The 27,890-nt window shown below is 42.8% G+C and overlaps 1 long non-coding RNA gene across 1 annotated transcript; it reads left to right on the plus strand.

Moving 5' to 3' along the window:
- On the plus strand, window positions 1-27,874 carry LOC310897599. Its single transcript, XR_014582412.1, has 3 exons — window positions 1-1,443; window positions 21,121-21,214; window positions 25,509-27,874. It is a non-coding gene; the product is annotated as an uncharacterized lncRNA (long non-coding RNA).
- Window positions 27,875-27,890: the final 16 nt, after the last annotated feature.

Raw genomic sequence — 27,890 nt, forward strand, 5'->3', positions numbered from 1 at the left:
GATGGGAACAAATGTGGCAAACTCACTGCTCCAGGAAGAGGGCAGAACTTAATAATTGGTGCCGATGGCGAGCTCAGCTATTGGCACAACACTGGGAAGGAGGGACTAAATGATGCAGTGTCTGAGTGCTCAGGCAGGATTTACACATCCTCTATTCTATTTATATATGTTTTAAAGGGGACACCACTGCAGCAAGTAAAATGATGATCCAGTGTCTGCTGCACCAGGGCTGTTTCCTTGGGATGCTCCCCTCCAACAACGAGAGGGCGAGGGGGGCTCAAGAGCCCACAGCTCTGTTTCCACAAATGCAATCCCCAAACCCTTCCAGCTATAACCCTCTTTCTGAGAGGGTTTCCGTCCCTTCAGCTTTCCCCACGCTTCCCCAATTAAAATGTTCCGGCCCTGGACACAGGAAGCCATGCACAGATGCACGCCCAGCTTTCCAGCCTTTCACCGTGACGGCTGGAGCTGCTGCCCAAAACCTTCGAAGCAGATTTTTAATTTAGAATTTTTGGCCAAGCTGTGGCCTATGTTAAACCTTTCAAAACACCCTGGATCTCGTGCAGATCTCAGTTGCCCTGAAGTAAACCAGCAGCAGCACAATTGAACTTCCCAGAAGCAGCCATGGGTAAATCCACAGGGAGAGGTCACCGGGATCCTGACCATTGCTTTACCAATTGCACAGAGGAGAGGGCAGCTTCTAGTTTTGTTCCAGACTCAGTAGAGGCAGACCCTCTGTTGCTTTTTTCTTTTCTTTTTTTTTTTTTGGTCGGTTTAATGGGAATTTAACGTATCTTTTTCTTCTCTCCAGATGTGTTAACAGATACACAGATCTACAGCTTTGTAGCCAGATCACTGAATGAATGTGCAAAGAAGATAAGGGAGAAAAGAGCTTTCCCTTGTCCTCTCCAGAACATGCCAAAGCCTGTCCTAACCCCCAGGGTGTCCATGCTACCTTCCCTGCTGCCTCACAGGACCTAGTGGCCAGGCAGGGCAGGAGCACCTGCAGCCTCTCAAAGGGACACCAGAGGTCTCTGAGCACTCCTGTTGTAGGGCATCACAGCAACATTATCAGCACCCTCCCATCTATCCCTGATATTTCACATGAAGGAAAAGAGCATTCCTGGACAGCCTGGTGGCACTGCTCAGCTTCTGAGGTCTGTGCTCTTCTAGCACTACTGCGGCATTCGATGTGAGCTCTGCCATCCTCCCTGTGCCAAAGCATCTCTGCTTTTGAAGGAATACCCCCACAGTACCACCATGTGGTGGAGATGTCAGCAGTGTGCAGAAGCTGTTCAGATGCTGGGATGACACATCATGCATGGGAAATAACAGAAGAACATGCCCTCAGTTCCACCCAGCCCAGTGCTCCGCATCTGGCAGGGTAGGAGGAGGCACCTGGCAGGGGAAGAACATGAGCCTGGCCATTGCCTGCTGGATGAGGTGGGTATTTCCTGGTCAGGAATATATTTGGTTGGGAAATGAGAAAGGTTCTGTGAAATGAGAGCAGTGAGTTCTGTGGTTGGCTTTTAAAAACAGGAAGAACTCACTGAGCTGGTTTAAAATGGAACTTAGGAGGCCTCATGTGGTGTGATGACCTGTGAGGAGGGGGACACAGCTCGATGGGCTGCAGCTGCCCTTGGCTGCCCTGTGCCTGGGTGCACCAGCCTCTCCAGGGCCGGTGGTGCAGCCATCTCGTCCTTCACCAGGCTCGGGACCAGGACAGGTCACACCACTATGCACAACAGGGCTTTTCTGAAAGAAACAGTCTCTTACAGGAGGCAAAGCACTTTGCCTGGCTTTTCATACAGGGCAAGCAGAGCCATCAAACATGAACTTTTCTCCATTGCTAGTGAAGGGGGTCAGAGTTTAAGTCAGAGACCTAAGGAAGGCAGTCTGGATATCAGTTGTGCTCCTCTTCTGGCCAGCACAAACTTAGGAGCTGAGGCTTGCCTTGGCTCAGACAAGTTCTCGACACTTAATTGCTCTGTGCCTTAGTTCTCTCTCTGCAAATGGAAATCCTGTGATGATAGCTGTGTTGAAGGCCTGAGACAGACATGAAGCATCTCTCCTTTGCAGTGGGTGGCACTGCTAATTGAGCTCGCTTAGGCAGCAAATACACTGGTGTTTTTTTGACGGTCTCCAGTTGGGCTGAGGCCTTTGGCGCCAGGCAGATTGAAACACATGCATCATTGTTCATTTTCAGCTACTGTTCCTTTCCTTTGCTGTTAAAAATGGAGCATAGATCCATAGCTCAAATATATAAGGCGCCGGGTGACTAATGCATAGCGTTGGCCTGGGGACTGGGCTGTTCTCTGCCATCAGGCATGGCTGCGGAGGCTGAAGCACTGCTCTGCTCTGTGACATTCTTTTCTCTGCACACAATAATTGAATGAAGACCGTGAATGAATTGGCTGTGGCAGCTTTATAAATCCCTCTTCAAACCTAACACATACTAAGACTGTGTTCTTTTGAGTTGGACTTTCTTACCATTCTGTCTTGACATTAGTGTATTATGTCACCCGTCACTACAGGGAAAATGACAATAGCCAGTTTATATATGTTGGAATGAGATAGGCTAGTTATAAGGTGTCCACTGTGATTCAGCATTTGCGGAACTATTATCACATTTCCTTTCAGCCGACATTGCTTGCTGTAACTGAAAGTATAACTGGAGCAAGAGACTTGCACAAATCTGCCGTCCTATAAAATTTGATTTTGAAATCAGTGTGAGGTAGAGTCAGTTCCACAGATGCACTGATTTATTTTTTTTTTCATCAATATTTTTCTTTTAAACAGTGTGCTGTTTTATGTCAAAAAATTCTCAGGGAAGTGAGTGAGACAATATAGCTGCTCAGCATCCCGGAAAGCTCTGCAGACCTGGGCAAGTAAAGTCGTATGATCCCCCGATTAGCAACTCTCCCAGCAGTGAAGAAGTGTGCAATAAAAGCTTTTGAGAGGAGGCAAGACTTTTCTGCTACAGAGAGCCTTGGTGAGGCTTGGATTTTAACATGAATTTTCATGTAGCTTCTGCTCACCATACCCAGAACTGCCTGACCACACAGGGTAAGATTCCTGCTCAGTGACAGCCACTTGCGTGCTCCACCCCTGTTGGGTTACCCATAGCCTCCTATAAAGCTGCTTCTGGTTGGTTTGGGGATTTGGTTGGAGTGAAAATGATGGGGACTCAGGGTGGATGCCTTGCAAAGGGACAGAGAGTGATTGAAATGGACCAGAAACTAGAAGGTGATGGTCCAGGGGAAGGAGGCAGAAAGTGTTGCAGAGGTGAAGTCATCAAGGGATGTATAGCACAAACAAACAGCTAGCAATAAATGCAGAAACCCAAACTACATGATGTTTTTTTCAAATAATTTTCAATGAAAATAAATGTGGCATTCTGCCAAGGGGACAGCTATAACCAGGGAGAAAATCATTTCACAAACAAACATGAGAAGAGATCAGCTCTTCAGGCTAGGAGAAATGAGGTGTGTGGTCCCTTACAACCTTGAAATAACCTTGGGGTGAGATCCAGACTGGGAAGGAAACAGCAGAAGTCAATGTAACTTGGCACTGGCTATTGCCGAGGGAGTGTGATATGTCAGACTCATTTCTAAAAGTCCTGTCTCTGTCTGTCTCAATTAATGAGGACTGAAGTGCCAGCAGTTCTTGCACAGACTGCACAGGATGGTGCATGGGTGCACAGTAGCTTTCCAAACCTGTTCTTTGGACATGCCAAGGTCCATCAGCATAAGTAAGGACCACTTGTGCCTTCTTTCCTCCAAGGAAGAAATCTTTTCAGAAAGGGGTGGGAAGGAGGCCAAGGTTCAGTCGGTCCTTTCCCTTCTGCTTCATCATTATGATCCAGGTCTCAGGGAGGCATGTAGTCCCAGCCTCCTTCATGCAATCATGGACAGCTTTTGTGGCAGAGGGTGCAGATACTGCACACATTGCACGCATACTGGTCAGTATTGTGTGTGTGTGTCTGTGTGTGGGGGGAACATTGGGCTCCTACAGAACCCCAGAAAGTCCATGTGTAGTCTTTAATTAAACAGTCATTTAGGTTTTAATCTTCATTCAGTGCATAGACCGAGTGATAAAAGTTCAATATTAAAGTTTACCTACAAAACTGTAAATGTAACACACACACCCTCACCCCGAAACAGCATTTACTTTCTTCTTGTGTGCAATGTAGCCAGTTTGCATACAAAAGGGTAAGATCACTTGCATAAGGATATTAAGTTCTAAACTGAAAAGAAGACTTACTGTGGAGATGTAGGACTGATCCTATGTTTTGCCACTTTGCATTTATTGGTTTAAAAATCATCTAAAAACTGCTTGCTTTCTTGCCAGGTTCTGAGAAATACAGTTTAAGATATAAAAGTATAAAATGCATTGCATCTGCAAAACAACCCACAGTAAATAATATCTATTCACACTGTATGTAAATTCATGCCCTAGATACACAAACACTAGTTCAGAGACTTGTTGGCAGGAGCTGCAATAGACATATATACAAGCTATTGGCAGAAGAAGTACTTCCATTATTCATTTGTCACTGGTACCCAGGACTGTGATGCTATTCAAGGTAATGTACTGTCTCAAAATAAATCTTTTATCACTACTCACTTTGGTAGCCGGAGCTGGCGATGTATACAAGCACATACAGATGCAAGGCCAGGAGACAGCTATGCCTTGCTGGAACTGCTCCGCTGCAGCACAGTTTTATTTAAACATTATGCACTGTTCTCTTCTGGGGTTTTATCAAGTCAGTGGTCAGATATATCCCTGCCAATGTGTACAGAGCCCTGTGTGCACAGTATCTAATAAGGCACCCTTATATTAAAGACCAGAACTGTGTGGGTCTGCACAGAGAAGTAGTAATGGTGAGTGACTGACAGTATTGCAAAAGGTGAAGGGATTTTGTGGTTTCCTGTAGCTTAGACTACAAGAGTTATAACAGGACCCAGAACAGAGAAGCAGCAAGATTAAAAGAAATAATGATAATTAAATTATTCTTCAGTAGGCTGGACTGATCCTAAGATAAATGAAACCTTCTTTAAATCTTGAAGATATACAGCAGTGTTAATAATATTGATCTCAGCTCAACTCAACTCAACTCAAGTCTATCTTACTTGAATTAAATCAGGCTTTTCATCAATTTAGGTGTTAGTGCAGAGTTGAAAATTGACCAAAAAAAAAAGGGTAAAATTTTATGCTGAAGTGTTGCCTAACAGCAACACGGGAACTGTTTATGCATAACCACATTTAATTACAATTTCATATAGCAAAAACCAGAATGACAACTTTGTGCTCAAGAGAGTATTTTAAGTTTAAAACTTATTATTCAGAATCCTACCTAATATCTGAAGGGTGGAGGGAAACTGGTGTATGGAGTCTGAAGCATAGCAGGGGAGACTATTTTATGGTGTAAAAACTGAAGGAGATAGGAGAAACAAGGCAGAGAAAGATGGTTCCCATAGAGGTTAATTTAATTTTTTTTCCTAATTAAATAGTAATTAAGGTCTTTGTACTAGGTTAAAATACTCAAATGGGAAGTACTAAATGCTTCCTAAAAATATTAGTGGAGATTTCATGACATGATGCAAAGCAATGAGGACATTTCTTGTATGCTTTGGGCCTAGTCCATAACACTCCGCAGACTTTCATGTGCACTTGTATTCCTGTGCCGTCTCTTCCTCCAAACAGGAAATAACTAGTAGCAAAGAGATTAAGGGCAGGCTTCTGAGGAAAACATCTATTCTTGAAGAGGAAAAGGACAACATCTATGAGGCAGGAGGTGCAGCTGCTCCCACAGTCATCACGGGACACCAGGACCCGCCAAAGAAGTGGAGCTTGGCTCCAGTGGATTCCCCTAGCAGCTGGCAGTGGTAGGAGATGGGGAAATGTTTCAGGGAGGTGAAAGCAGGGCTGGCGATGGAGGATCCACCAGCAAGCACTGCTGGCATATTAGCAGGCACAGGCATGCCTGTATACTGCTCACAGCTACTGGAAGTTGCCTCCAGTGCATGGCTGGCCACTGCCCTGTCATGGGGATCCCCGTGCCCTGTGGCTTACAGCAGCACAGCTGCCCTGGAAGAGCACCAGGCCTCATGGGATCCCCCCAGGGGCTTTTGCCAGCCACCTCACTGCTCCCTGGAGTGCTGCCAGGCGTTGCTGGTGCTGTGCCACAGCCCACCATCTGCAAAAACAAGTTCCCTCTGTGAGCCCTGTAGCTTGCAGGCCAGCCCCAGTGATGTGTGTTCACCTCCTCCACCACCAGCACCCACACCATATGGATGGGCTGCAAGAGATCATTTTAGCAGCACCCTTCCTCTCCTGTTTCTGCCTGGCCAGGCCTGGTTTTAGGTGAGGGGGAGGCAAGGGACATAAAATGGCATTTAGATACGCCAATGAATTGGCTGTGGGCTAGGATATGCAGTGTAGCGTGCTCAAGATAATTTCATATGTGGTTCTTGGAAACTCACTCCTCTAGGGTCTGATTAACAAGAAACTCCTTGCTTCTCAAAAGGTTGATGAGGGAAGTTGATAGAGATAGTCTGGCTTTAATCCAAACAGGGAAAATACTCTTTTTCTAATTAATTTCACAGTTCCCATCATCTGCTGAAAATACAGCAACAACAGTCAGAGTCCAGTCAGTAACACTAAAATCTTTGTTTTTCTTACCCAATATTTTTTCCCTATATAGATATTTTTTCCTTCAAAATCCTTTCAACACTATCCAGGTCTTCATGTCAGTTGAAATCGCTGTATTTATTGATATTATAAGATTGTTAACCCACCATTCGCTAGAGTATGTAGACACCAAAATTCAATAGCCTAAGCAAGAATCAATGTTATGGGATAAATTTCTGGTCTATCTTCTTACAAGTGAAACAAACTTGCCTACTTTGGCTGGAGAGGTACTGGTCCTGCCCATTGTTCTTCATGCCTCTAAGTGTTAAAGACATCTGTTCTTCATGTGGTGTGGTCATCCGTCTGAGCGACCCAGATTAAAATGTGGTCCTGCAGAGAAATGAGCTCAGCGAACTTGTTAAGAGCAACCTGAGTGACCTCTGCTACAGAGAGAGATCAGGGACTAAGCCAGGAGGCTGCACGTGTTCTATTGCTCAGTATATGTGAGTGCTCCAAGTGTACCTCTTGTGCAGTCTGTCAGTGTAGTGGGATGGACATGTATTTTTAGGTGGCTTAGACTGCAGACACAGTCACTAGGAATCAGGTATGATTGGAATTATTGTTCAGGAGGGGATTCCTGCATTTCAGCATTTGTTTGGGTTCTGAAGTGGGACCTCAAACTCCTGTGGGACAATGCATTCCCCCCAAAAAACGTACAGCATTGTTAGGAACTTCACTTTCACTGGTCTGCTGCTGTTTGTTTGTTGCAGATGTGTAACCAATGAAAAGGAAGGTTAAAGAAAACCAGAAGCAAACAACCAAATTTATGTGCAAGCCTCTTTAACGATACAGAGCAGCAACCAGAGATCCCACACTGAGGTTTTAAGGTGTTTGCTAGCATCTGTACAAAAAAAATGGTCAAAATTACTCATTAGGGAGATACACTGATCTTCCTCAAAGCTTATGCATCATGTAGGCACGGGTCATCTCAGCAGTGGGAGAGTCCCTGGAACAGGAGCAGGCTTGAGCACTTGCCTCCGTGCCTCCCTCATGGCAATCAGAGAAGCTGAGAAACTCAGTCTGACAGCCAAATAATGAATCCTTCTTTTCTCCTTGCCTAGAGAAAAATGCAGGTATGGAGGTGGAGCTCATCTTTTTCTCTTAGGGAAGACAGGATTGAGCTGTGGGTTCACACTGTAGCTAAGACACCAGTCAGACCTGGTGAGACTACTTCTGGGACCACCTCTCTCTCCAGCCCCCTCTGTGTGTAACCTGGATGATTACCTAGGGTTTTTGTTTGTTTGTTTCTCTCCTGCCCTGTTTTTCTTTTTCTCTCCCATCCCTCTTACCTCACCGTTTGCTTCCTCTGCAGCCGCCCCTGCACTAAGAAGTCTTGCCAAAAGAAACTTCATTTTACGCACAAAGTGGCTGTGGGCCACTAACACTCAAGGTTTGTTTGGCTAAACACCGCTGCCTTCCTCAATGGCATAAGCTCCCCCACACAATCTAGCTGGTGACACAAAGCCAAAAAGGGCACAGCTTTGCTCTTACTCCACAGCAGAGTCTGTTTCAGCGGTGGTTGTGAGTGTCAGTGGGCAAGGCTGAGCTGACTGAAACTGAGAATGCCGTTTCACGTCTCTCTTCATTTTGGAAATATGTTTCTCTCTGCTTGTTCAAGCTTGTGAACAGCCAGGCTGTGGCATCCCATCAGGAGTAGCATGCTTGGAAACCTCGTGATTCTACTTGGCTGGAAGAGAGGTACTGGGAGTCCCCAGCCTCTGGGGAGAGAGAGAGAGAGTTGTGCAAACCCATCATCCTCGAAGAGGAGGAACGGAAAGGAGCATGAGCAGACTGAGAAGTGTTTCTGGGCCAAGCCAGCACCAGCTCTAGTGAAGAGTCACCCTCTAAAAGAAAAGTCATGAGATGCCCAGCAATGTGGCTACCAAATAGGAGCTTCACATCTTTCCAAGCAAGGATCTTATCATCAACCAGTTGTCACAGAAAGAAAAAGGGAGGGAAAATCCTTCTTCTCTGCATGGCAAGCCTCGGGGTCTTTCTTGCACAGAGCAAAGTATAAGTATGAAGTTTTGTTGGACTGATGTTGCTGGCGTTGCATAGAAGCCATGTGTGAGGCCCGTTTGTTGTCTAGAACAGACAACAGGAAAATATGTGAGTCTTACATAGCCATGAGAAAGCCAGGCTCAGAGCCTTCATTCGTTCTGTGAGCAAAATAGGCTGTTTGCAGGCCAGCCCTGGGATCTAACTCATTATTTGGCAGCTATGGTGCATGTGCAGACAATGACCTTTAAGGATAATCTAGTTCCCTTTAATTTTCTGGGCCAGTCTCCAAGAAGTTCTCTGGTAGGTTCCCTCTTGTTGTTCCTATGTAGCCAACAGTTCCTCTACCACAGGAAGATACCATTCTGCACTGGCCTGTGGCCACTTCTGTGAGTCCTGTTCCTGTTAATACCCAAGCTATACAGTGATCTAGGAATCTCACATCTCCACATGTACTTCTTCCCTCAGGACCTTGACGGCCTGTGGCAGTCACATACCAGCATTCCTGTTACGCAGCTCCTTCTTCTGGCTACCCATTACCCGGTTTTTGGCAGTCTTGCCTCATTCAGCTGCCCCACAGCAGTGGGGACAGCCCTCTGCAGCAGTCTTCCTGCAAACCCTGGCCTCAGCACAGCTTCGATTCCTGCTGCAAAGCATCACCTGGCTGGAGTATTCACAGTTCACAGTATTCATAGTTTGTGCTACTTCTGCAAACCTTGCAGGTCTTCTATGTTTTCTCACCAGAAAGGAAGTTTCTTTTTAGAGAAAAAAAAAATAGAGTAAAAAGAGATGGAGAGGAAAACAGGCAAACAAAGGCAAAGCAGTCTCATAATCTTACTGAAGTTACGGCATCAGAGGATGTCATAAAGCTCTTAAAGAAGATACAGATGTTGTAAACAGATGGAGAATGTAGCATCTGCACAGGTACCTACTGCTCTGTTTCAAGGGCTACTGCCCATGAGGGGCTATATGTGTTACCTACCCTCCACCCACACAGTACTTTCTGCTTGCTTTGCTTGCTGCTTTCTTGATCTCTTTTACCATTCTTGTGCTTCTAACGGCCACAGTCATGCCCTCTGAGCACCACAGTAACCATCACCATACACATCACCGTATGCATACAAAATTACTGTGGCCAGCCCTGCATCACAATATGATCCCCGTCTTTGATGGACTTGAAAAGTAAGAAACCATCAGGTTCAAATAACTGCCACATGTTTGTGAGCCTGCAGGCTAGTGATCATTTGCTGCAGCATCCATTTCTGCTCCTTTGTTGTCTCGGTCTCAAACCAGCATCCTTTGTACATGCTTTTACCATTCAAGTGGAGCAAATGCAAACATGCATCCCTGTGTTGTGCTCGCAAGAACTTAAATATAGCGGGAACATCTTCAGTAAGAAGAGAAAGTACGGGAAATTCTGGGCTTTCATGTGGTGTCACACAAATTGAGGGATAAAAGAGTGCACAGAAAATAAAATTGTAGGAAGCTGAGCTCTGAGCATATGGAAGTCCCTAGGCCCACTGGTAGCTTTCTATAATGCCTATGTTACATGGTCAGGAGGTGCTGCAGGGAGCACCAAGGTGTTTGACTAGGCAGTACAATGTATGTAACAGTGAGGGTGAGCTCAGTCGGACAGCTCTGCACCAGTGGCTGCTAATCTGACAAAACTGCCTTGGGTGGTAAGAGCTTATGTTCTGCAGTGCAGGGACAGGAAGGCTGCATGAGCGAAGCAGGGAGATCAGAGAGACAGCAACTTGCACATGGCCTTGTGTTTGGACTGCAGACTTTCACTCTAATTTCTGAAAGAGTATTTCGACCTAAATGCTCATCTCTGGATCAGATTCCTCATTCCCTTCAAATGTTCAGCCTCACCTTCCCTATCCCCATGCTGTCATGGGGCATATCTTCAGGGTACATTTATACAACAAAAGACTGCCTTTGCAGACAGTTTCTTTGCCAGACCTAATACAGATTACTCATATGGCTCATTTTTTTCCCAGGGTTTAAGCTCATTCGATCAGTTACCTCTGCCTGATGCATCCTGGTCCATGTCCATACATAATGAGAGCCTGCAAGGCACCTCCATGAGTAAATTTCTACATCTCCAGAGACTTCATTTCTGAGGCATTTCTGGTCTTTGTTTTCATAAATCTGAGTCCTTGGTTCCCACTTTGATGACTGTTTAATCACATAGTTTATCCTAAAACGAAAAATCTCAAAATAGCTCCAGAGGTAGCTCACAATTAATTGTAATCTATGCATCTAAAACTTTTTTTTATGTTAAGAAATTACCCTGTGCTTTGTTTGGTATTACAAAATCTTAAATAAAAAAACACAAATGTTAATTTAAAACGAGAAAAACAAGTCTAATGAACAGCTGCTAATCCAATCAAACCCCATACCTAACTTGGTGTTGAGGTTAGGTGTACTCGTCAGTAACCTGATGGGTAATATCTTACATCAGAAAGATATTTGGAATCTAGGAAATTCAGAATTCAGATTGAATAAATAAGAAAAAGAAGAACACCTAATAACTGAACAGAAACTATGTTGAAATTCCCAGCTCTGTCATTGAAAAAGGATGTGGAAAATTCCAGAAATACTGAAATACCTTGAGCTATTCAGAACAAGAAATGTAGCTCATTCTGTCCCAGACAAAAATTCTTTGTAGCAAACCAGAGAGCAGTGGCAGCCACTAGTACTTTTTTTTTTTTTCCTAAATTTACATACTGTGCTAAGAAAGATGTAACTGCTAAAATGTTTTAAGTTTTCTCATATACAGGAGTCTTGCATAATTGCATAAATTAATTGCATAAATCCACTAATTATGGCAATGCTTTTTTAACACATTTTTTTAAACATGTCAAAAAAATTCTGTCCTTTTGTTCATGTTCTGTACTCATGGTACATAGAGATGAATGGATTTTGCACTTGGCTTGGTGAGGAGCAAGCAAGGAGTTAAAAACTTCTCAACACATTAATTGCTTATAGGCTTCCAGAGTGGTGTTGGTGCTGATGCAAGGGAAATGTGCATATAACCTCTCTCTTATAGCTGGGATTGATAAACCTGAAAAAAAAAAAAAAGAAAACACCAACAAACAAACTAAAAAACAAACCACAGATGCACACACACACAAGTCCTGCTGCTGTGAATTCAAACAAAACCTGCTTCTGTGTGCAGTTTCACTTCCCTGTGCAGCTGAAAGCATGGGGCCTACGCCTGGCTGGGAGCTGTCAGTTACGGAAACCTATTCCTGAGGGACTATAATTACCCAAACCCAACTGTTCAGAAAAGGGTACTAAAAAGCAAAGGTTCCTGAATAATGACATCTTCCTAATTACCTAAGGGCTTCTGTCTTCAAGAGGCTATTTGATCAATTCTATTCTCAGAAACTCTGAAGTTAAAGTTCATGCTGTGCTGAGGGAGCAGCTTGATGAACCCGATCATGTTTGCTTTCTTTGAGTATCTACAGTGGCAAAAGCTGTTCTTCATCCTAATGGCTCTGCCAGAGACCAGCAAAGCCCTGGCTGGAGGATTCTATATACACATAAGCATCCAAAAATATGTTCTTCCAAAACGTATCTATAAAGCACCTCAGCCTCTTGTATTTGCAAATTAAGATGAAAATCTCATGACACCAAGCTCTTCTGTGAAAGTTTCTAAAACACCTGCTCCTTAATGGGCTAGAAGTTCCCAAAGAACCACTTTGACTGCGGCACAAAAGTCTAGCCCCTCTCTGAACCCTGGCCTGCAGGAGCTCCTGCAGCAGCACTTTCACAGTTTCGCGAGGCTGCAGCTGGAAACGGATTCCCTCATCAGGAATACGTGGCCTGTTATTTCCAGAGTCTGTCCCCTTTTCCCTTTTGCTATAAAAAGAAAGAACAGAAGGCCCTGAAATACTTCCTCTGTACCAGTGGTTCATAGTATTTTTAGCTCACATTCCCCTTTCTTTTCTGTATTCATTCATCCCTTCCCACACATCTGCTGCCCACCCTGTCCTGTCTTGGTGCTCTGTATCCTAACCTCTAGCCTCCACACCAAGATCTTACTATTTAACACATCTTTACCTCCAGAGAAGATCAGTGATGCCCCCTCTGCAGCAAATGCAGCCGTGCCTCTGAGCTCTTCCACCTCTGTCCATCCACATCCATCCATGAGCGGAGCACCCTTGCTCCCCACACTCTGTCCCTGTGGCTCAGGGCAAATACCTCAGTCTTCATCCTTCTACTCATTACAGCTGCATCTCTACCTGTATGCCATTATTTATTTGTTATTCAAAGCATGTGGGCTTTGCATTTTTTATTCAGAACATTCTTGCTTCTCTTGTTTGCCTGGGCAAGCGAAACCTTAGAAGCAGGCCCAAACACATCAGCCTCAATAGTGAGACAGTTTTACTCTTTCAAGGAAGCTTATGCAGCGATAGATCTCCAGAATGAAACACTACCACATAATTAACATTCATTAGATGTATTTATGTCAGTGAGTAGCCCCAGACATGTAGGCTGATGTTAAGTGAATGCATACGACTGCATGCACTAAGTAGGTGTTCAGTCACTTCAACACTTCACGAGTTAAAGTCAGCTTTAATGGCAGCCCACATTTGGCACAGGCACTTTTTCAGCTGAAGGAATGGAATCTGATTCTGTTTCAGTGGAAAGACAGCACAGCTTTCAGCTTCCTTTGAGCTGGATAAAAAGAAAAGAAAGGAATAAAGAGATTTTCCCTACCATTACTAACCATTGCAAAAAGAATATTTTCTGATAAGTTTCATTACTTTCATAAAACTAAAAAATAGGTGTGTGAGTTTGATTCAGACTTTTAAAAAATATTGCCTTTGGCTTAAAGGAAAACACAGACCATTTCAACTGAGAAGGAGAATTTTTCAGGCTTTTATAAGCAGAAGAAAAGGTTTTCTAATGGAAGTCCCAGAACAACCTCAGCAAAAAACTTTCTGTACCAAGGCATGACAGAAAGAGGAAAAGGTTGGGTTCCACATATACTAAAAGCACATTTTTAACAAGCTGTTCTTTATTGTATTGAATCACAGTGTTTATATGTTTTTCTCTCTACAAACAATTTTTTGTGCTTTAGACAGAGGAGGGAGGAACAAAGAAAAAAAATATGTCAAAACAAAGCAACTTATAAATGAACTCAGATTCATTCAACTGAGATAATCAACACATGCTGTACTTCAAAATTGTTGGAAAGGACAACAGAATGACTCCATTAGACAAGCTATTGTACACAAAACAGACCAACTGAGGCAAAATACCTTGTGAAACTGTAGAAAATATGTATCAGCCATTAGAGCTGGGTTTCCTTCGCTGCAGTACATCCAGACCAGAATGGACAAAATGTGACACTCGTGTTTGTACTAAAGGCCAGTAGAGAGGTAACCCTTTTCATCTTGCATTTTTCTCAACAGCCCTTTTCACAAGTCCATTCCCTCTTCCTTCTCACTACACTGCTTAATTGTCATTTTTGATGGAGCACTGCAGACTCTCATGGTAAAGCTCATTAAACCCCACGGATTTCATCCTGAACCAGTACTGTCACTTATTTCCCTCAGCAAAGAGGAGATTTCCCCCTGGTGCAAAAACAAGAATAGCTGTGGTCTTGAAAACCTACTAAACCCAGTGATCTGTAAAGAGGAGAGGTGACAAAGCAACGTGGGTGCTTCTTCTTGGTATTCTTATGGATCATAGCTTGTTCTCCTTTGGTTATTCCTCTGGCACAAAGGGGGAAGAAACACCTGGGTCTCACAGCTCTAATAAACAACAGCTTGGAAGTGGTGTAGCAATGGGATCCATACATGAATTTGGAAATACAAAGCAATTATGAGTAAGAGCCATATGTTTCCCTGTGTGACTAGTGAAAAGGTGTGGAAAGAGCTATGACCTGCAGAAAACTGATTAATAAAATAAGCTGTGCAAATTTTGATGTGGAACCCAGGGATATTGCCCTGCTTGTCTGCCACAGAGGGTAATTGCTGTTCAGAGCTGCTATTGGGTTCCAATTCTTACTAGGAAAACTGCTTGTTTTTTTATACAATTTTATACCTGTTACATTACAACCAGACTGATACCTTTAAGGTAGCCCAATCCTTTAAGGGAAACTGCATTACACTGATTTTTGGAAGGAAAAACATCTGCATGGATTGAGGGTGTCATTTAGCTGCAGCCCTTCTAGAAGCTGCATGCAGGTATGTTACACTGCTGCGCTGATCCAGTGTGGAAATCAGTTTGTAGCTGGTTTAATAAGAGAACGTTATAGTCTGCCTGTGAGGACAGGGAAGGCAGCAGATGGATCTCTGAAGCTGGGGGTTCTGGAAAGGTTTTGGCTGGAGGTTCTGATAGCCTCTGGGCTCTGGGCAGCCTTTTCCATAGTGTGAGGGTCAGGGACATGCGGGCAGTGCAGCAGGACCCTCACACTGCACTTTGTGCTGGGGCTGCTCCATCCTTGCCACTGCCAGCTATTGCAGATGGTGTCCCTGGTGTCAGCCCAGGACTAGGCCTCATAAACTGCACAATTCAGCTGTACATCAGGTACGTCAGGCAGGTTTCCATACTGGTGAGAAGCAGCTACACGTATACTTTGCACATATATTTTTGTGACCAGGCAACATAAGATGGGATCTGACTGTCCAACAACCTATACTCAAAGTGAGGATTTCTTTCTCTTATGTATATACTTATCCTTCTTCTCTACATTGCCTCATGTGTTCTCCTTGGTTGCCATCTCCTACCATACACCCACTTTACGTTGTTTTAACTGGCTAAATATCTATACATTTAGTGTATATGGAAGTTCCAATCGCTAGCCATACCTTTATTCAGTTAGAGTCAGATCACTGATATTACGTTCGGATAGTGCCTCATTCACACACACAATTTCCTCCACACAATACTTTGTGTGTCTTGTGCAGAACTCATCTGACGACAGACATGAGTTTTCTGCTCGTTTGGTCTATTATCAGTTGTGTTTTCAGGCTCTCTATTACTCTCTATTTCTCCCTTATACAACTGCAGCAGTTACATGTCACCTCTCTTAGTAGTAGCAGTGCTTTCACCTCCCAAGGTGAATTCAGGTCATTTGCAGCACTTCAAGACACAGTTGCTTATGCAGTACTTAAAGACAGCATGGGAAGAGCAGGCACTACCTCTTCACAAACAATTTAAAGGTCAGAAATAAATCTTCTATACAAACAAAACACCCTGTAGATGATACTGATAGCTGATGTGGAAGGAAGGGTCATGAGAAACAGCATTGTCCAAACAGAGGGAAGCTCAAATGCAGTGAAACCGAAAGCTGCTGAACACCTGTGTGGATTGACATCACATCCTTTGCACCCAGAAAGTAGAGGGGAGGAAACTTGCTGAACATCCCTGGATGACATAGGAGAAAATTTGGAAATACGTTAGCAGTTCCTAGGCATGATGGTACAAGACCTGATTTGGAGGTAGAACTAGGAGCAGAAATATAAAAAGGTCTAAATGGGGCTGCCATCTTGTCTGTGAAGTATTTAGAAGTATTAGAAGTATTGAAGTCAAACCTCTCCCTGACATTTGGGTGCTCTCCCATTTTCCATCTGCAGAAAATGCCGGTATATACATTTCAGTCACTGGTAGGAAATGCAAGTGTGCACCAGCCCCTTGACAGTCTGCCCTCAGGACTCAATCTGCTGCATGTGTCAGGCAGGCTAAGCATAACAGATGGGACTGGCGGGTGGATACTTGCCAGTAACAGAGATCAAACTAGAGCTGTGTTCCTGTGGCTGGATGAAAGACATAAACAGGCAGAACAACTTCTAAACCTGCATGGCTGACAGACAACCTGCATCTCTCACGCAACAAATTCCTCAGTCCCTCCCCAGGTGGATGGGGCTGTGGGTGCAGAATGTGTGTGCAAACATGTGGGTTGCATCCTAGACCTGGCAGAAATGCAGGGTTTCTGGGTCAAAGAGAAATTCAGTTTTTAAAATTGTGTATTTTGTCCCTTTTGTCTCATCTGCTCTTTCTCATCTCTCCTGTATTCACATTTCCATTTATCTTATCCACGCTTATTTAACCTACACGCACACAGACAGAAATAAAATTAAGCACTCCGAGATCAATATGATGCATGAGGGTTTCCGCTTGTGTGTGTTATGTGCTTTTTGCAACTTTCTGGCTACTGAACTGTAACTTCCATGGGTCAGAAACTGCCAGCTAACCTTGTGCTACAAAGATCCATCCATGGTTGGTCTTAAGACGCTAGCACAATAAACATGAATAATGGTGATGATGATACATCCTGCACAGTGTCACCCAGTTAGCTTCTCTTTGACCTATAGTAGATCAGTGAATTGATCTTGTGCCCTGGCCATTTACTCTAGTGTCCTTGCGCCCTGCACTTCAGGAAGCAAAATTTGTTTCCTGAGCATCTCTGGGGCTCATGCACCTCAGAACCATCTCCACCCAGATCACTAAAAATGTGATTTCATCCCTTGGAAATAACGGAGAGGAAAATCAAAGCCAGATTTAAATATGGTTTGATGAGTTTTGCATTGACTTTTTTTTGCAGTGTGGTGTAAAATGCAGTTCAGCTAGGTGGCTTAAGTCTTCTCTGAAGAGTAAGAAACAAACCTGTTTCTGACAATCCTTTAAGACCCCCATGTCAGCTTTCCTGTGCTGAGACTCAGGAGGATGAGAATACAAAATATTTCATCAAAATAAATATAAAAAATATCCTATGGTTCAGGAGTCATGGCAGCTATTGTCAGGGTGATCCTGAAGCTTCCCAGGGTCCTCTGGAAATGAGCCACACCAAGGAATGGCTGGAAGCAAGTTGTTACCTCTTCTGCTGTGGGATTGGTGACAACCCCAAAGGAGCTGGAAATCACCATCTAAAAAGCAGAACATTTGCAAAAAGAAAACACCTTCAGATGGGCCAAAACTACCCTTGTTCTTAGTGTGGAGAAGTGTGGTGTGTGTCCTCTGGTCCTGTGCTCCCTGGCTGTGGTGGATGGAGGTGGGAGGGGGACCCTGCGGGACCTGTGACACACAGAGGGGTGGCAGCACTGAGGTCCTCCAGATGGAGACTTCCCAAGGGCTGGGGATTGTGTCCTTCTGGGTGTTACCTTTCCACAGTCAAGATCAGTGGAGGTTGCTGCCTCTGGGAGGAAGGAAAGAGGGAAGGAGGAAAATAAAATGAAAAAGAAGGAAGGGGGAAGGGGGTGGGAAGTCCATACAACCCTTCAAAGAATTGTACTTTGTAGCTAGAAGGGATTTGTTAGAAGAAAATTGTTCAGACTCCTTCCACATGAATTTCCTAAGGGCAGTATATTTGGGACCTTTGCCTGTCAGTGTTGATACCAACCTGTAATTTAAATCATACCCGATGCCAAATTCTGGGGGGATTCATCTCCCTCCTGCTATTTCCATAGGGAAGACCCAGGGGCCTTGTTTTCATTGGGACATCAGAAGAGAGGTCTCCCTAAGTCACTCCGGCACTGTACTTCAGTTCTCTGTGTAACATTTGGGAGCCTGAAAGCATGTGCAAGGCATGGGCACCCTCAGAGACTTTGGAGGTGAAAGGCAGCGCTTGATGGGTAGCTTGAAGTAATTAAATGGTGGGTTTCGAGATGGGTTTGTGTGTTTGCCTGGAGGGTAAGGCTGTTGTTGATAAGTGAAAATTAAACGTCTTTTGCTAGTTCCATCAGGGTGACAATACCTGTCAGATGTATCCATAACTTGCACTCAAATCTCTCTCACTTCCTCCCACTCTTTAAAGTAATAGTTATCTTCATCACCTCTGGGCTTGTATACTGTCACTGGGCTGGAACAGACCTTAAGCTGCCATCCTCTGCAAGGTGGGAGGGAGGAGAGGGAAAGGAAAGGAAAATTAAATGAAGGAAAGAAGAGAAAAGAAGGAGGAACAATAAGCCCACAAAAGTTTGTTTGTTGGTAAAACTTCTCTTGCAGAGGAAGTTCTTCCACAGTGTCACTATTCCCAATCCTGCAAAGTTTTTTCTAGTCTGCCTCCACCTTAAACACATTGTTTCTTGTTCTAATCCTAATGCATTTCCAGATTCATTATTTCATCCCAACTTGCAGCAGTCTTCTACAGAGTCAATGACTCTTAGCATGCTTTCTCTAACATTGCTGCTTATGCCAACTGAACTCAGTCCTTCAGTTATTCCCCACAGCTCATGGCTTCAGAGCGTTCTCTGGTCTGTCACTACAAGCTCATCTCCCCCCTGACTTGGTAAGCCACAAACTGGACTCCGTATTATAGGTTAGCCCTTCAGTGCTGCATAGAGGAGACTTCAAATGTCTTAGAGACCTTTCTATTTTGGCAACCCAGAATGGTGTTTGCTTTCTCACACGCAATTCACAACAACGTATATATGCATTTCTGCAGTACTCCCACCTAGTCAGTGGTTCCCAACTGTTTTTGCACCTCTGTTTTTTGTACTCTTTTCAAAAGAGATGCACTGTTCACCTTTCATCCATCTTCCTGTACCTCTCCTATTCTTCATGAGGTCTTAAAAAAAATAAAAAATAATTAGACAGGGACTTAAGTGGTGTAGGATGAAGTACATTGCACCCCACAAATGTGAAAATATTCTTACTGGTGCATTCTAAGCCAACCTAGGCAAAACACCTTGCAATACATTTGGTCTCAGTTCATCCAAACTTGCATTTTCCCTGTTTTCAGTTGAGCAATAAAGACCACCCCAAATCTAGTTTAAAAAAACCCACCACCACATTCACCACCACCATCACCAAAAAACAAAACAAAACAAAAAAGAGGGACAAAGAAAAGAAGCTTTCTGGCTTGAAGAGTATTTTATCTTCTCACTCTTTCAAGGAAGCCTTTGAGAATAACCCCTGCCAAACTTTATAAAGCTAAGCAGAGAACTCTGGTGCATCCCTAGCCCCTAATGCTGCCAGGGAGCTGCCACACTGTGGGAGGATCCTCCTCTGTGGGACTGTTAGGGTGGGATAACGCACCCTCAATTATGGCCAGCCTGATGTTGCAATGCAAAGACAGGCTCACTTTGCACTCAGGGAGTTTCATGCATGGATGCTGAAAAAATAATAAAGTATGGTACACCAAAACGGGATATCAAAGTCTTCTCAATGGCGGAAAAACTGAGTCTTCAAAAAAAGGCAAAAAAGTCCCTTCCCTTACTGACATGAGATTCATCCTCTGGTAATCTGCTAAAGTCACTGGCATTAAAAAGCATTTTGGGAAAGCAGGAAATGGAGGCTTGTGCTTAGGGCAAACAGCTGTCCTTGACTGCATTTCCACGTGTAAAAGGTGCCCGAAGTACAGGCACAGCACAGAGAAAACCTATAGATGAAGAACTCATACAATAAGGGCTCGGTGGGGTTTCTTGATATAAAGCTAGGAATAATCAGAGCTGCAGCCAAGGTGCCTGGAGATATGGGTGGCAGTAATTAGTTTCATGCTGGGTTTAAAAGATAACGTATTAGATGTAATCAGCAACAGCTCGTGAGACAACAGAAGACAGGTTCAGATAACTGGTACAGAGAGAGATGGTACACCGAGGCAGCACTGTGTGAAATAATCAGTTTTCCTTTTGCCTGGTTCTTATTAGTGAAATATGATGTTCACAGATGTGCCCAAATTGGATGAAAAAATAATATTTTGCCTCTTGTGCATGGAATGTAAACTTTTGCGATGGGAGCAGTAAAAATGCTGGTGCAAGGCTTAAGTTTTGGGATTGACACTGTTCCCTCTCCCCAGACTTTTAAAAGCCCCGTTGTATAAAGATCCAAGTTTCCCAATTCTCTCCTGAGTGAGGATCTTCAGCCTGGGAGGTGCCCAACCAGTTGTAGGGTTGCAGGTAGGAGCTTATGAGCAGTCTGAAGATCCACCTCCCTGCTTCAGCCACCCCTCTGCTTTGCTCCCCAGACACAAGGGTGTGTGGCACAGCAGTGCCAGGGATGTTCACACCCACTCCAGGATGGGGAAGGGACTCCTGTCTTCTAGTCCTGCTCCTGGGAAAGCTCTGCCTGAGGCATGGCAAAGGGAGGAAGAAGGCAGCTGAGTTACAGCCAGGGACGGAGATTATTCTGGCAACATGTTCACGAACCAGAAGGTGAAAACCTGTTGGTGTCAGCAAGAGAAAGAGGCTAAAAAATGCAGATGGTGTCAGTTAAACAAGCTGGGATCGTAAGGCTGCTTCTTTTCTGAGTGAATATCAAGTACCCTGATTGTGGATTTTAGAGTCATAAGGCAGTAGATTATTCAGGTTCACATTATTATGCCCTTCTTAAAAATGACTTTGTAACCTTCATTCCTCAGCAGAATGAAAGAGAGTGATGCCTGAAGAGATGCTAGATGAACTATATACACTTAAGAAGGCTTATTGCACATATGGAATGAACACAAGGTGCACTTTTTTTTTTTCCCCCTAGGTAAATGGAAGAAACATTTCTGTTTTCAGCAAGAAACCAGGCAGAAAGTTTTCTTCTTGTGAAGAAAAGGTCACTTCCTTTATGGTGTATGGAGGTAAGAGAGAGTGGTTTCAGAGGTGATAGCTACCTGGTGTGAATCTGTAGAAGACATTGGCTCTAAACCATGTGTGGGGACTGACGCGTGTCCCAGAAGATTTCCAAGAGCTGGTGGGATGGACAGAGGCTGCCTTCATGAACCACTGTCTTTCAGGCTTGACCGACTAACTGCTATGCAGAATTAGTTAGCTGAGAAGTCTTTCCCAGAAATAACCTATGAGCTTAAATAAATGAATCTCAATTAATAGACAAACTAAGTTCTTGGGAAAACAGGAGTTATCTTCATGTTTCTTTGACATACTCATTACCTTAGGAGGTGCGGTAAAGAGGAAGCTGAAGGTCATTGGAAAGAAAAGAAGATTCAATCTGAAGTAGTTTGTTTTATCACTGAAACTACAGCATTTTCCCCTTACTGTTTTTTCAAACCTAAATATCCATTATATTTCATTGGTGCTTAGCTTATCTGTTCTGTTCTGTTTTGTTATTAGCAAGTGTGCTTATAGTGGTATAATTGCATGACAGAATGATATCAGAATGACATTTTTTCCTTGTCCAAGAACTTCAGAAGACTTCCAGCTGCTTTGGGATCATACAATAGGGTTGCTAAGTTCACTTAGTCAGAGGCACAGATAAAAAGCTCTGTTATCCATCATAGACTCATTTTTCAAACTGTGTTTTCTTCAATTGTAAGGATATGATGTGTGCAATTTTATATAATAGAAAATGCATGTACAAATGACATTTTGTCTGTTTCTATAGTTGTTTGGGGACAACACTTTCCTGTTTCAGCTAAATGTTCCCAAATTCTTCCAATAGCTTCCTAAATTACCCTTATATTACTACTAGCAAAAATATCTCTCTAGAAAACAAGGAAGAACACAACATTGAGAAATAAAATACAAAACATATGGGAAAAGTAACAGGGAAAATAGTAATGACCTTTTTATCTATACAATGTAAACTTTTTGATGTACACTGTATACACCATATTTTACCAGTGCCTCTGGGAAAATTGTCAATATACTAACTTAACCAATTAATGAGGCAAAGACTACTCCTACAACATCAATATGATAGAAAAATTCCCATTTAATGAGACATGCAGAAGGTAGGGAAATCCCAGACAGTGAGATTTAGACAGAGTAACTGATAAATCAAGGGCCTGATTCCTCACTGTGTTGCTCTCACTTCACATTGGAGTACATCTGTTGAACTCAATGACTTCTACAAACATAAAACCCAGAGATGGATGTTGGTGAGTCAAGTGAGAAAGACGGATGCAATCAATATTTTTTTTGTTAGTGGCTTTTTCTCAGTTAATTTAAAGTCTTTTCAGATTGTTTTTCTGCCTCAAGGAAGTAGTCATTTGGTACATGATTCTTCCCAGAACATGTGTGGCTTCCGCAAGCACATGTTACAATAAAAGCAAAGCAGGGCGCCACGTATTAAATGCAGCAACCATGTATTAAATAGGCACATAGCAATCAAGTCACCCTGCCTGGTAATGGGCATGAAGATTAAGGAGGAGAAGCAAAATCAGTGCCTGACCCAAACACTGCTGGAATTGGTGAGTCAGGGAGCAAAGAGGGTCTCAATTCTTCTGCTGAGCCTCAGCTCTGCACCAAGAAAAATCTCTGGAGAAAAATGATGCCAATCAATGCAGAAGGGTGATGGGTTATTTTCATCTAAGAAAATTGCCATTTTAAATTTGTGGTCAGCATCAAATGAAGGAGACAGCCACAGTTTTAGAAAGAAAGGAAAATAGCCAACATAATGCATGGCCAAAAGATGCCCTGCAAGATTCAGTGCATTTTGCTACCAGCAGCTGACCTTGGCATAGATTTCTGGTGTCCTCTGAAATGTTCTGTGGTACCTGAGACATCCTCCCTGACCAGACAGACATGATGCAGAAGAGCCCCTGGGAGACCTGCCTCCTCTGTGGCAGTGCTGCAGGCCTGGCAGTGTGTCTGAGGCATTTCCAGTGGCAGGGGGTGCGTGTGTTTGGCGGCACCACTCTGCCTGAGCTCTGCCGGGATGCCAGCCCTCCTGCATAGCCCACAGATGGCAGTCACCCTGCTGCTTCAAATTTCAGACAGGCTGCGTCACCTCAGGAGGTTCCCATTGCTTTCACTTGGGTAGTCTGGAGCCCTGCTTCAGGTAGATGGAGTATATGAGAGACTGCAATCCTCTATACTTAGGAAAGAACCTCACTTCTAAAATAACACGATCAACTTAAAGGACAATTTTCGAGGCGGATAATCTAGTAAAGACAATCTCATTAATCTATGTGGTTTTCCAGCTCTGAATTAAGCCACTTATTTCAGATGAATCTAAATGGAAAACAGGGGATGGTTTATTGTAATTTTCTAGCTCTGTAGAGACGCGTGATTCAGTCAGCATATAAGGTATCAAGTATATTGCTAACTAAACATTTAAGTGAACCTTATTATGCGGTTAGAAAATCTCCGAGGAATTGTGTGACAAATGCCATAGGCAAATGGAAATATACTGTGAAAAAGAAAGCACCTCTGGAATACTTGCCATGGAGGATGTTTTGAAGAGCAGATGAGAGGAACACCTAGCAGAGAGCACAGAGAAATAATTGATCCCACCATGAAATGGAAAAATAGATTCAATAACATCTTATAGACTTTCTGTTACTTGATTAATTCCCATGTGAGCCCTCGATATACCATGGCATTCTTCACACGCCTACAACTTTTTTGTCCTTTGGCTTCTACGCAAACACTGTCACATTCACCTTTGTTTACTTCTTTCAGTGGCTTTCCTCTCCTTTTAAAGTGCCAACCAGTAATTTCTACAGATAACTTAAAGAAACATCGATTAGATCATACTATCAAGTAATTAAAGTTGTTATTAAAAAAAAAAAAGAGAGAGAGAGTGAGAGAGAGCAGAGTGCAAAATTAAGTCATATGCTCTGGATGGTTACTAATATTTTATTTATGTTGGTGAGCAAGTGTGATGGAGCATACATTCAAAATACCTTGTAGTTTAAGACATGTAGGACGAAAATCCATGAAAAATCCAAGCTTCTTACATTCTCTCATAGCTGCACTGTGCCGCAGCCCCTGTCTTTCTGCTGTTGAGACCTGCACAGAGTGTGAACTGCCTCTGGCTCCGATGTTAATCGCACTTGCACTAATTTAAAGCCAAAATAGCTGCTCTGAAGTCAGTTTAAAATGTTGTAGTTGAGAGCAGGATTAAAGTTTTAGGGCCATTTTTATAGGGAATTAGGTACCCAGTCTCTCAAAATTCAATTGTAATCAGATTAAAATTTGGCTCTAGGGAGTTTATTATCCAGTCTCTCAAAATTCAATTGTAATCAGATTAAAATTTGGCTCTAGGGAGTTTATACTTCTGCCAGTTACTTCTTACAGTGACCTCAGTGGTGTTCAGTGGTAATTGGATGCCTAGGTATTTCAAAGGTATAGCCCTCACTGTCTCAGTAAAAGCCCGGTTTCTCTTCATACAGATTTGGTGTGCTGATGTCCGTGTTTACAAAATAGGTCTTGCCCCTCAGCTGGCATCAGAAATATATGTTGACTTTTGGCTGAGCTTCTTCAATTTTGAAGTCCCCATCAATTCACATAGTCGTGGTTCCTTCCTTTCTGATATTAGACTTGTACTAGCATGTTACTTTGAATATGCCTTTCATTTTTTCAAGGACAGCTGAGGATCTTAACGTTTTTCTTTAGCTGATATTTGGATGAACATACTTTTGCATCACTTTGCCTTTTTTTCTATCTTATGAAACTTGTTGACTGTGTAGAAGTGTTCAATTAGTAGAGGCAGTGAAATTATTCACTGCAAATGAACTATCAGGTAAGGTCAACTTTCTCATCAATACTTCAGTGCAGAACTTACATCTAAAACAACTTTCATTATTTCCAAATATTCTCAGCAGTTTAGATTTGTTTATTTCAGTCAGTGGTATTTTTGGAATTCTTTCATTAGACCATAAATTACCTATTATTTTCATTACACAGTGGTCACCTGGCATTATTTCTTCTCTCTAATTAGATGATTGCATTTTTTTAAAGCAAAAATTAAATGAAGGCAGATGGGGTTGCATACAAATTAACATGCATCTGCAAAACTTTCTTGATAAAGTTCAACTTGGGCAAAAAAGACATTCTTAAGAATGTCTTAAGATATTAAATCATCTTTTTAGTTTTGTACAGTATATTTGAAGCATCTGAAATGCTTCTTTGCACACAGAGATATTGGTGCATGGTCTGTCTATTTTGCATAGTTTATTTGTTTCTTCACAGCTGATGGAGGTGACTGACTATGGCTGCCAAGGGGCCTGGAGTGACTGCCCCAGGGGACCAAAGTGACGGGGGTGCAGCAGATACCTCAGCTGACATGGGGGAACATGGGACAGACCTCCCTGGTGAGCGATGTCAGAGTGCTAACCAGTGTGATTGTGATGGTGGAGGTCACCCAGACAGCTTCCACCTGATATTACAAGAAGTGTTCTGCTTTCTCTCTGCCTCAAACACGTGGAAAGTCACCCAGAAATACATATCCACTCCTAAAATACAGATGGGTCACACAAAGCTCTTGCTTCCTTTGGATGGTTTATTGTTTGCTGACTGGTGCCATGTGTTTGGCAAAAGCTATCTGTGGCCCTTCTTTAAAAGCTGGAGAAGTTGGCTGTTGCCCTCGTGTAACCACATTTGTGTGCAAGGTGCCCCTTCGGCTCTGCTACAGGAGGCTGACTTCCTTTAGAAATAGTCACTTTCATGCTGTTGGGATTTTTCTGGGTATTTAATGATGTGAGGTACTATAAGAGCCTTTTTTAGTATTACTAAAAGGAATAAATAAAAATATAAGAAAGAAGGAGGTGAAGAGTAAGACAAAACTTCTGAGCTACCAAAATTACTTCAGTTAGTATAAACTCTCAAAGTTTTAGAGGAACACAGCTGTTGTGAGGAAAAAAATAGTTTTGAATGAGACAATTTCAATTACTTTAATTTATTGCCAATTAACATAAACCTCCATTCACTGATTCCAGTACTGAGAAAACAAGTAAAGAAATAAACTAAAACTTATGGAAGAAGTCTTGGCTTCCCACAGAAAACTCTCCCACCTTTGATGGTCTCATATCCCCTTACAGACAGTGATGCTGGAAGGTGAATCAGCTGACCAGACACCAAGGGTGTGTCAGACACTTTCAGCTGATTAAACATAGTCATCCAGCCCACTGGAACACAAGATGTTGGGTTCATGTGGCACAGGACCTACGGGAGACATGCACCCTTCTGGGACACTGGGTGCTACACTGTGTAACACAGAGCATCTAAAATGGTGCTGGATGTCTATACCGAATGAACTGAATAAATATTTAGATGGCTAGTTTAGGATGAACTGAACCATTCCCTAGGCTCTGGTGCTTACTGTGACTTAATTGCCACTGGATGTAACAGGAGCTTGCAAGACTAGGTCATATACAGGCAACTGATTGTGAATGCGGTTGTGAAATCCCACCCTCATTGTCTATACATGCCTGTATGGATATTGAATAGGAAAACTCTAACTGCTCATGTGCCTAGCTAAATTAAAAACTAGTTAAAGATCAATGTGACCTGTGGGCAGAAATCAGAAGAAGCAGAGTAGGATGAACCTGTGAAATGCAGCACCTTGAAGAAGCAGGTACATGTGACTGAGGACTTTGTCAAAAGAGATAGGGGGTCTGTAGCCTAAGTTAATGTAGAAGACAGTGCTGGTGGGCAGAACACCAAGAAACTGCTCCAGAAACTAATAGAAAGTCCTAAAACTGTAGATTATGAAACTAGGCAGTGTGAAGATGATAAAAACATGTCCTACTTGTCATACAAATTGTAACACAGACCTTGAAAAGTATACATTGCTGAGGAACAGTAGAAATGAAGAAAAATGTCATGAGGAAGCACTGTAATAATGCAAGAAATACAACAAAATTTTGAAGAGAAAATATGGAAAAAATGTTTAAGTCAAACTCAGTTCAGAGAAGGACGGCTGAAGAGTTTTTAGCAGAATCATGCTACAGGTCTCTGGCGAATACTTACACGTAGAAATGAACAGCAATTTCTCTATTATTAGAAATACTGTCAGATATTTTAGTAATATAGTACAGTGCAATGGGATGACTACAGCTTCTTCAGTTTGGCCTTAGATTGCATGTGACTCATAATCCTACGTTGCTCCCAGATAATACTAATGTTATTATTACTGTAATGTTGCTCATGATTTCATTATGTTTAACCAGTCTCTGTAACTGGATAGGTTACAAAAACATCTAAGTACCTTTCTAAATGAATTACTGATATCTCTAAAAGGCAAACTTTGATAAATTAAAGGAAGTAATTGCTGAAGTGGATTGGATTTGCTTTGGACTGTTGGTTAGCCCAAGGAACTGAGCATTGGAGAAGCATAGAATTTCCTCAATCAAAAGAAAAAAATCTATTTGGACCTTGAACCTCAAGTGACGGAAAGAAACCTGTTAGGGTTTCCTAAAGAGAGTTACAGGGTACTGGAAAACAGCCTCCAGAAAATTGGAACTAAGAAACACTTTTCAAAAATGCTTTAATAAAATCTTTTTCTTATATTACATTCTCCTCCATTTTTTAATTTCTTTGTTACCGTTCTGCATGACTTTGATTAAAAATGAA

Source organism: Anser anser (genome assembly GCF_964211835.1).
Source record: "Anser anser genome assembly, chromosome: 3".
Lineage (NCBI taxonomy): Eukaryota > Metazoa > Chordata > Aves > Anseriformes > Anatidae > Anser > Anser anser.